The 10,760-nt window shown below is 37.4% G+C and overlaps 1 pseudogene; it reads left to right on the top strand.

Annotated features, from left to right (window-relative positions):
- Positions 1-5,145, top strand: part of LOC107141425 — a 55,780-nt pseudogene extending 50,635 nt beyond the window's left edge.
- The last annotated feature ends 5,615 nt before the right edge of the window (positions 5,146-10,760 follow it).

The raw sequence follows: 10,760 nt of genomic DNA, 5'->3' as shown, positions 1-10,760 counted from the left end.
GTATGTGTATGTGTGTATGTGTGTGTGTATGTGTGTGTGTGTGTGTGTGTGTGTGTGTGTGTATATATATATATATATATATATATATATATATTAATGTGGAAATCCAGGGGGAATAAAAAAGACAAGAGATAAAAGGCTTTCCACCTTGCTTTTACTGAGATTGACATAGCAAAGGCAAAACCCAGTAGAGCAGATCTCAGAATCCTTTATAGTGTAAGGTGACAACTTTGCCTGCCTGTAATGACCACATCTTTGAGCTTTGCTGTCTCAGCACAGAACAGGAGACGATGTTGAGGAAGCAGAATGTTTAACCTTTTCCTGTTGTGGTGGAGTGTGAGAAGGCAGGAGGAGTTGGAGTTAGGAAAGCTGGGCAGTGAGAAGTTTCTTCATATCAGGAGTAAGTCCCAGAGAGGGAAGACATGTTAGAGTGTTTGAGGAAGGCCAAGGCTAGAGGGGATTCTTCTCTACTTCCCATCTGGAATTTCAGAAGAAAATCACTGTTCAAGGTGAGTCCACAGCACAGTGGGGTGGACCCAGAAGAAGAAAGAGAGTAGAGCAATCAGGCAGTTGAACCTCCATTAGCTCCTATATGATGTGGAAGGGACACAGACGTCCTTGTATTTTTTGTAGAGGACACAGAACATGGTTCAACTGATAGATACTAGGTTTGTCACTTGGAGGTTAAAGTGACCTCACAGTAAAATAGAGAGGAGGGCACTGAATGGAGGATGTGGCAGAGGTTTAGAGGGTCTATACCGCTGGTGAGAACCACGGCAGGCCTGAGGTAGCTGAGGCATACCACCAGATCCTGACCTAGTACAGAAAAGTGACCATCCCCAGCAACAGATAGCAGCAAGAAACCAGAAATAGCACCTGTGAGGCCTCAGTGGACACTAGTCTTGGAGCCAGACCAGCAAGCAGCTCACACCAGTCACTTGACTATAGAAGCTGCAATAAAGAATGCTCCATTGAAGATGAAGAGTATCAAATATTAAAATTATTTAAAAACCAAAATTATATGAAATCTATTGAAGTACTAATAAGACAGCAAGTAATTAGCAGGACAAAATGGCAGGGATACTGAGTACCCAAGGGACTTTTGCCCTGAGGTCTTTGTCAATCCAACTAATCTGAGCTTCTGTCTTCCTAAGGAGGAAGGTACAAAACAAATCCCCCAAGAGAACTGAGAACTCCAAGTCTACATTTTAAAAAGTCTCTTTGCAAGAGGGGACTGCTGAATAATACAATGAACAGACAATTTTATTTTGTTTTTAAAAAATATTTTGTAGATGGACATAATACCTTTATTTTATTTATTCATTTTTATGTGGTGCTGAGGATCAAACCTAGTGCCTCACACATGCTAAGGCAAGTGCTCTACCACTGAGCCACAACCCCAGCCCAGACAAATAATTTTAACCCTGAAAATTTGTCACTATTTACTGGCATAACTGCAGCTATCACCCCTGGATAATCCAAAAATATTCAGGTCGTAAACTTCAATTGGTGCCATTTTGGTGCAGCTCCCAGATATTGAAAGTAACATATCCATTTTAAGAAGTCACTTTTATCCTGGGCCTCAATTTCTTTCTTTCTTATTTTTTTTTTTAAATAAAATGTGATGTATTTTTTTTTAAGAGAGAGTGAGATAATTTTTTTTTTTTAATATTCATTTCTTAGTTTTCGGCGGACACAACATCTTTGTTTGTATGTGGTGCTGAGGATCGAACCCGGGCAGCACGCATGCCAGGCGAGCGCGCTAACGCTTGAGCCACATCCCCAGCCCAAATGTGATGTATTTAAGTGAATTATTTGATCAAACTGTTGTTTCTAACTTGATTATTTATTTACATAACATTCCTTCAGCTTATGTCATATTCAGATAATAAATAACATACATACAAATACCAGTGTTCTCTTGTTTACTAGATATGTGAAATTCCTTTTTAAAATTTTTTATATTTTTTAATTTTTTTATATATGACAACAGAATGCATTACAATTCTAATTACACATATAGAGCACAATTTTTCATATCTCTGGTTGTATACAAAGTGTATTCACACCAATTCCTCTGTACTTTGGATAGTAATGATCATCACATTCCACCATCATTTATAACCCCATTCCCCCTCTTCCCTCCCACCCCTCTGCCCTATCTAGAGTTCATCTATTCCTCCCATGCTCCTGCTCCCTAGCCCACTATGAATCAGCCTCCTTATATCAGAGAAAACATTCAGCATTTGTTTTTTGGGGATTGGCTAACTTCACTTAGCATTATCTTCTCTAACTCCATCCATCTACCTGCAAATGCCACGAAGGGCCTCAATTTCTTTACACAAATATTTTTTCAAGGTCAATCAGCTGCACATACTAAAAAATGACTAAGCACATATAAAGAAATTAGTGCCATGTGAGAACTAAAAACAAAGAAAAAAAAAGGAGGTTGACAGAGAAACAAAAAGATTTTATTTTTATTTATTTATTTTTTGGCACTGGAGACGGAACCCTGGACTTTGCATGTGCGCTACCACTGAGCTACACCCTCGGCCCTGCGAAAAGATTCTAGACACTGAAATTGCCAAACAAATTATAAAATGATTGTAACTGCTATTATTAAATAAATAAGAGACAATCTTGAAAATCTCTTTGGGAAACTGTAAACTATAAAAAGTGGCCAAAAACATTTTAAGAAGAGGGTCTGGGATTGTGGCTCAGTGGTAGAGCATTGCCTGACATGTGTGAGGCACTGGTGTCAATCTTCAGCAGCACATCAAAATAAATAAAAAATAAATGTATTTTGTGTCCCTCTACAACTAAAAAAATAAAAAATAAAAAAAAACATTTTAAGAAGAACCAAATAAAAATTCTCAAAATGAAAACTTGTTAACAAGGACTGAAAATGAAGACAAAACCAATATGGATGGCTGCCTGCATATTCGACACAAATGAAAAGAGAAGTAGAGAATAGCAAAGTAAGATTTTACAGAATGCAGTTCAGAATGTCAGGAAAACAGGATACATGACAGAGACATTAAGATTCACGGACAACAGAGCAAGAAAGTCTAACATATAGAGTCCTAGAAGAAGAAGAGAAAGATTATGTAGTAGAGACAAGTTTTGAAGAAAAACTGACCTACATATAATTTCCCAGAAACTATGAATCTACATACTCCAGACAAACAAATCCCAAGTAGCAAAGAAAGGAAGGAAATTCACCCAAATTCATCATAAAACTAATAACCACCAAAGAAGAAGATATTGAAGATAGAGTGTTGGTAGATATAGTTGTCAAAGGAACAGCACTTTGACCACTGACTTCTCATAACTGCCTTTGGTCAGGGGTATGGTTCAGTGGTAGAGGATTCCCTAGCATGCGCAAGGTCCTGGGTTCAATCCAAGCACTACAAATTAATGTATACCAAAAAAGTTAATTTGTTATCAGTAACAGCAATGTAAATCAAATGACAGTGTATTACAAATGATGGGGGTGAAAGAAAATAACTTATTTTTCTATTCTTAGTAAAAATATATTTCAAGAGTAAAGGTATGGGGCTGGGGTTGTGGCTCAGAGGTAAAGCGCTTACCTGGCATGTGTGAGGCACTGGGTTTGATCCTCAGCACCACATAAAAATAAATAAATAAAATAAAGGTGTTGTGTCCATCTACAACTAAAATAAAAATTAAAAAAAGAATAAAGGTATACGTTCTTCGCCTAGAGTCGCCGCGGTTTCCTGCTTCAACAGTGCTTGGAAGGAACCGGCGCTCAACCGGACCCCGGCTGCGCTCAGAGCCAGCAGCCCTTCGCCACCTCTTCACAGCGCCCTTGGACCGCCCCAGGCCTCCGCCGCCGCTCCAGCGCCATGCCTCTCCTCAGCCACCAGCCGTGGCTACCACGTCCCCCTCGCAGGTGCGCCAGAACTACCACCAGGACTCAACCACCAGATCAACCTGGAGCTCTATGCATCCTATGTCTACCTGTCCATGTCTTACTACTTTGACCGTGATGATGTGGCTTTGAAGAACTTTGCCAAATATTTTCTTCACCAATCTCATGAGGAGAGGGAACATGCTGAGAGATTGATGAAGCTGCAGAACCAACGAGGTGGCGGAATCTTCCTTCAGGATATCAAGAAACTGTAAAGGTCGGGCAAACGTCAGAGGAAAAGACCACCAAGAGACTGTCTCATGCAACAGCAAAGGGTTTATTGGGGATCCAGCATGCTGGGGCTCCAAGCTCACCTCGAAGGGGTAAAGAGCCAAGAGCCCCGAGAACAGCTTGAGCAGAGCTGATCTACATTCTTTGGAAAGGGCAGGGACTTCACATACAGCATAGCAAATCATCACACGCCGCGGGAAAATCAAACAACAACTCTTAACCATGATTAGTACATTCACTGGCGGGAACAAGTCGGGTAGGGGTGATTGGTCAGCACAAAGAAGGGTATACATTTGAACTGATTGGCTTAAGTCCTGAGGTGTGTACATGCCGGACTGCATGGTTTCTGGGTGGGGAGGGGGTTGTTTTTTTACAGAGCAACCAGATGGTCAGGGGAGATTTCAACATACATTTCAGTGGCTTTTCCGGGAGTTGTTTTAAACTTCCACATGAATTTCAGGTTCCAAATACAACTTAACAGAACTTTAAAACTTTACAGAACTTGAAACAAATCTTATCTTTTACATTTCAATTTCTTTTTTTTTTTTTTTTTTACATTTCAATTTCTTTAACCTTTCAAAACCAGACCGTGATGACTGGGAGAGTGGGCTCAATGCAATGGAATGTGCTTTGCACTTGGAGAAAAGTGTGAACCAGTCACTTCTGGAACTGCACAAACTGGCCACTGACAAAAATGACCCCCACTTGTGTGACTTCATTGAGACTCATTACCTGAATGAGCAGGTGAAATCCTTGGGTGACCTTGTAACCAACTTGCGCAAGATGGGAGCCCCAGAATCAGGCATGGCAGAGTATCTCTTTGACAAGCACACCCTGGGAGACAGTGATAACGAGAGCTAAACCTCAGCCTGACTTTCCCACAGCCGTGCAAGTGACTTCCCTGGTCACCAAGGCAGTGCATGCATGTTGGGGTTACCTTTACCTTTTCTATAAGTTGTACCAAAACATCCATTTATGTTCTTTAATTTGTACCATTCCTTCAAATAAAGAAATTTGGTATCCAGGAAAAAAAAAAAGAATAAAGGTATAATATGGACATTTCAAAAACAGAAAGGGTTTGCTATTATCCATACCCCTGTATAAGAGTATTCAGAAGGAGGGCATTCTGAAGAAAGAATGTGATCCCCGAGAGAAGTTCTGAGGGGCCAGAAACAGTGAAAAACAGAGCGGGGAGTGTACCTCAGTGGTAGAGTGCTTGCCTCACATGTGTTATGTTTGGGTTCAAACCCCAGTACTGGAGTGGGGGTGAAAGTCAAAGACAAATCTAAACAATGCAATGTTGTGCACAACATATCATCAAAAATGTCTTGCCTGGTACAGTGGCACACGCCTGTAATCCCAGCAGCTTGGGAGGCTGAGACAGGAGAATCGTGAGTTCAAAGGCAACCTCAACAGAGGCAAGGTACTAAGCAACTCAGTGAGACCATGTCTCTAATTAAAATACAAAATAGGGCTGGGGGGCTGGGCTTGTGGCTTAGTGATAGAGCACTTGCCTGGCATGTGTGAGGCACTGGGTTTGATTCTCAGCACCAGAAAAAAATAAATAGAGGTCCAACGACTACTAATAAAATATTAAAAAAAAAAAAATAGGGCTAAGGATGTGGCTCAGTGGCCGAGTGCTCCTGAGTTCAATGCCTGGAACCTCCCCCCCACCCCCCAAAATGTCTTATGACCCAGGCGTGGTGTCACATACCTGTAATCCCAGCTGCTCTGGAGGCTGAGGCAGCAAAGCCCAAGCAATTTGGAGAGACCCTGTCTCTAAATAAAATATAAACAAAGGGCTGGGGATGCGGATCAGTGGTTAAGCACCCATGGGTACAAAAAAAAAAAATCTTAAGAGATTGAAAAATAAGTAAGTTAAATACACAAATATCAAAGCATACAAATTAGAAGAGTAAATTAAGTTAGCGTTTAAAATCTGTAGTATCTAGCACAAGAATAACATTATTGACTAATTTTTTACTTGATAAACTATATGTATATATATAGAAGGTTTTTAGGTTAACCTCTGAAAGTGTAAATACAGAAGTTGTAGCCTATATAGCATTAGAAGAGAAAAGATGGAATGGTAAAAATAATCTAAATGAAGAAAAGGAAGGAGAGAAAAAGAATAGGAGAAAGCAAAACAGAAGGCAGTCGATGTTAATTACAGTAATTATTAATACTAATTAATTAAAATAAAATTAAATATATATTTAAAAGTGTTTATGTGTGCATATGTATATAATATATAAACTCTTTTTTTTTGCAATATTACGTACTAAACTTAGAGGTGTTCTACATCCCTTGCCCTTTTTATTCTTTATTTTGAGGGCCTTTCTATGTGTCCAGGCTGGTTTTGAACATGCCATCCTCCTGCCTTAACCTCCTGAATTGCTGGGATTAGTGGCATACCTACATCCAGCTAAATAAAACATAAATTGATTAAATATTTCAGTTAAGAGACAAAAGTTTTCTGTCTAAATAAAAAACTAAACAAATATTCAAACAGGTTGAAATATTTAAATGAAAATAGATATACCTTGCATATATAACCAAAAATGACTAGTGCTACTATATTAATAATACATCATAGACTCTAGGACAAAAAGTATTATTGAAAATAATCTGGCAGTTCCTGAGAACATGAAACCACATTACCATACGACCCAGAAGTTCAACTACTAGATATAAACACAAAACAACTGAAAGTAAGGACTCAAAACAGATACTTGTATAACAGTGCTCATTGTTCACAATAGACAAAAGGTGAAAAAAAAATACGTATTCCATAGGTGGACAGAAAAACAAAACGTGACATTGACATGCCATGGAATACTAGTCATCCATAAAAGGGAACGAAGGGATTCCACCTCTTGGGTCCCCTTCTTCCTCCGGGAGAAGTCTTTTCTGCTGTCCCTTAATAAACTTCTAATTTCTACTCTGAAAAAAAAAAGGGAACGAAGTCTGACATACCCCACAACATGGGTGAACCCTGAAAACATGTGCTAAGTGAAATAAGCCAGACATGAAAGGATGCATGTTATATGATTCCATTTATATGAAAGGTATAGAATAGGCAAATTACAGAAACATAAAGTAGATTAGAGTTTATCAGGGACTGAGGGAAGGAGGAACATAGGGGGGTTTCATTTAATGGTTACAGTTTCAGTTTGGGGTGATGAAAAGTTTTTAGTAATAGATGATGGTTATAATTGCATACATTAATTGACTTAAATGACTCTAATTAATGCCACACTTAATAATAGTTATTAATTATTAATACACTTAATAATAGTTAAAATGACAAATTTTACATTATGTATATTTTACCATAATAAAAAGTTGGGGCTGGGGTTGTGGCTCAGTGGTAGAGCACTCGCCTTGCACGCCTGAGGCACTGGGTTCCATCCTCAGCACCACATAAAAAATAAATAAAGGTATTGTGTCCATTTACAACTATTAAACTCATTAAAAAGTTACTAAGATATAGATAATCACTTCTTAGCAATATAAGTTCAATTTACTGAGAAAAAAAATTTAGAAATGTAAAATTTTTATGTCTTAATAACATGCCCCTAATTATGTAAGAGAAAATTAGAAGAACATAAGGACCACAATCATATGGGAAAGTAAAAAAATCTCTCTCTTCATAACTGATAGAACAAAAATTATTAAGTAGAGAATTCAATGATGATGAATAAAGTTAAACTAATTGAGAACAAATATTATATTTAAAGTTAAACTAATTGAGAACAACTACGTAAAAAATATTCTGCTCATATCCCCAGCACCACCATCAAAAAAAAAAAAATTTTTTTAACAACATAGATCACTTCAAAGATATACTAAGTTATTTGGGAAATTTAAACTCAAAGAAGGTCATTTAGAAATTTAAAGACATGCTTCTAAATAACTCCCGGGTCAAAGATAAAATCATATTGGAAATAGGTATGTATTAAATATCACATTGAATCCTATTAATATGTACAATTATTACCTGTTAATTTAAAATTTTTTCATTTTAAAAATTTTGTAAGAATGGTTTTTAAAAAATACTATCTAGCAAAAACTTGTGGATAAAGCTAAAAAAATGCTTAGAGTACTGATTGGACCCTAAAGTTATATTAGAGAAAAAAAGACTAAAAGTTACAAGTTAAACATCTATTTCAGGATAATTAGAAACAAATTGCAAAATAAATGAAAATAAAATAGTAAGAAATAAAGATGAACTAAATACATGATATAGAAAAAAAAAGCATATAACAGAAACAATAATGCCAATATTGAATTCTTTGAGAATATTAAAAAAATAATTTTGAATAATAAAAATAAGCAGTGCTTATTCAAATCTTTTGGGAGATAAAAGAGAAAGAAAAAACACAAGATCAGGAATGAAAGGAGGGCATATTATTCCAGATGTTGCAGACATTGAGAAGATAATAAGAGGATATACTATCAGATTTAATGACAATGCATTTGAGAATGTGGACCTTATAGATTATTTCCTAGGGGTAAAATTAGTAAATCCTATAGTGATAGAAGAATCTTGAATAATCCCATAACCAATCATGACATCAGCTGAATCACTCATAGAAAAAAAAAAAAAAAACATAGGGAAAACTCCAGAACCAAAAATCTTTAATGTAACTTTATCATTCTTTTAAAGAATGAAGTATTCTGATATCACATAAAAACATTAAACATTATGGGCTGGGGTTGGGGCTCAGTGGCAGAGCGTTTGCCTAGCATGTGTAAGGCACTGGGTTCGATCCTCAATACCACATAAAAATAAATAAACAAAATAAAGGTATTGTGTCCATTTATGAAGTCAGAGCTCTCATGATCCAATCACCTTCCAAAGGCCCCATCTCTGAACACTGAGGCATGGGAACCAAATCCTCAACACATGGGCTATTGGGCTACATTTNAAAAAAAAAAAAAAAAAAAAAATTCTACCGCTGAGCCACAGCCCCAGCCCCCAAATTAGTGAATTCTTAATTTTAAAAAGCAACAAACTTGAAACAAAAGGGAACTTTTAAGGCTAACAAAGGGTACCTACAGAAAATCTGCAGAAAAATGTCATGCAGAACAGTGAAATACTAAAAGCTTTCCCTTTGACATAAGGTAAGATTTAAAAATGCCTACTACCACCTCTTCTGTTCAACATTACAATGGTAGTTTCTTAAAGATCAGTGGCAATGTAATGTATAATCTAAAACCACACCAGTGAACTATATATTAAATATATTAAAATTCATCTATCGTTTCCACTTTGAAACTTTTACTTATGAATAATTTTATGACATTAAACATTAGTCATTTGGAAAATATTGGTTCATTGGGTTATGCAGATATTCCCAATTTCAGCACATTTTCTTTTTTTTTTTTTAATATATTTATTTATTTATTTATTTTTAGTTTTCAGTGGACACAACATCTTTGTATGTGGTGCCGAGGATCGAACCCAGGCCGCACGCATGCCAGGCAAGCACGCTACGGCTTGAGCCACATCCCAAGCCCACATTTTCTTATATGATATTTTAAAATATCACATTTGTTTCTGTCACTACTAATCTCTTTAGGCAAGAAAAGATGTACACTCAGTGGATGAGATTTAATAAAAGTAATTTTTACTGCTTAATTAAAGTTACTCTTTTTTGGGGAGCAGGTACTGGGGACTGAACCCAGGGGTGCTTAACCACTGAGCAACATCCCCAGTCCTTTTTATTTTTTATTTTGATACAAGGTCTCACTAAGTCGCTTAGGGCCTAAGTTGCTGAGGATGGGCTTGAACTTGCAATCCTCCTGCCTCAGCCTCCCAAGCTGCTGGGATTACAGGCATGTGCCACCACACCTGTTTTCATTAAAGATACTCTTAAATGAAATTGTCCTGCTTTTCTTTTTAATGTTTATTTTTTAGTTTTAGATGGACATAATATCTTTATTTTTATGTGGTGCTGAGGACTGAACGCAAGTCCTCACACATGCTAGGCAAGCACTCTACCACTGAGCCAAAACTGCAGCCCCATGTCCTGCTTTTTTTTTTTTTTTTTACTGTAAATGTTGTGGCTTGGGTCTGAAATGTAGCCCAATAGCCCATGTGTTGAGGATTTGGTTCCCATGCCTCAGTGTTCAGAGATGGGGCCTTTGGAAGGTGATTGGATCATGAGAGCTCTGACTTCATAAATGGACTGATCCATTTATGAATTCATGACTTAATGGGCTATTGGAAGGTGATGAAAACCTAAGAGGTGGGGCTTTGCAGTAGGAACTAGGTGACTGGAGGAGCACCCTTGAAGGATATATTTTGTTCCAGCACCCTCTCCTATCTGCCGCATGGCTACCATGCAGTGAGCAGCTTTGTTCCACAATGTGCTCCCAGCCATAATGTTGGATTTCGCCATAGGCCTAAAAGCAATGGAACCAGCTGACCATGCATTTGAAACCATGAACCAAAATAAATATTCCCTCTTTTTAAATTGTTTTTCTCAGGTCTTTTATCATAGCAACAGAAAGCTAATACAGTGAACAAGTTATGCTAAAGAACACAATGACCACCAGTACTGTTTGGTGCTGCTGCCTTGATTCATACCCA

The sequence above is a fragment of the Marmota marmota genome, unplaced genomic scaffold, assembly GCF_001458135.2.
Source record: "Marmota marmota marmota unplaced genomic scaffold, marMar, whole genome shotgun sequence".
NCBI lineage: Eukaryota > Metazoa > Chordata > Mammalia > Rodentia > Sciuridae > Marmota > Marmota marmota.
This window is presented reverse-complemented; position numbering and strand designations above follow the sequence as displayed.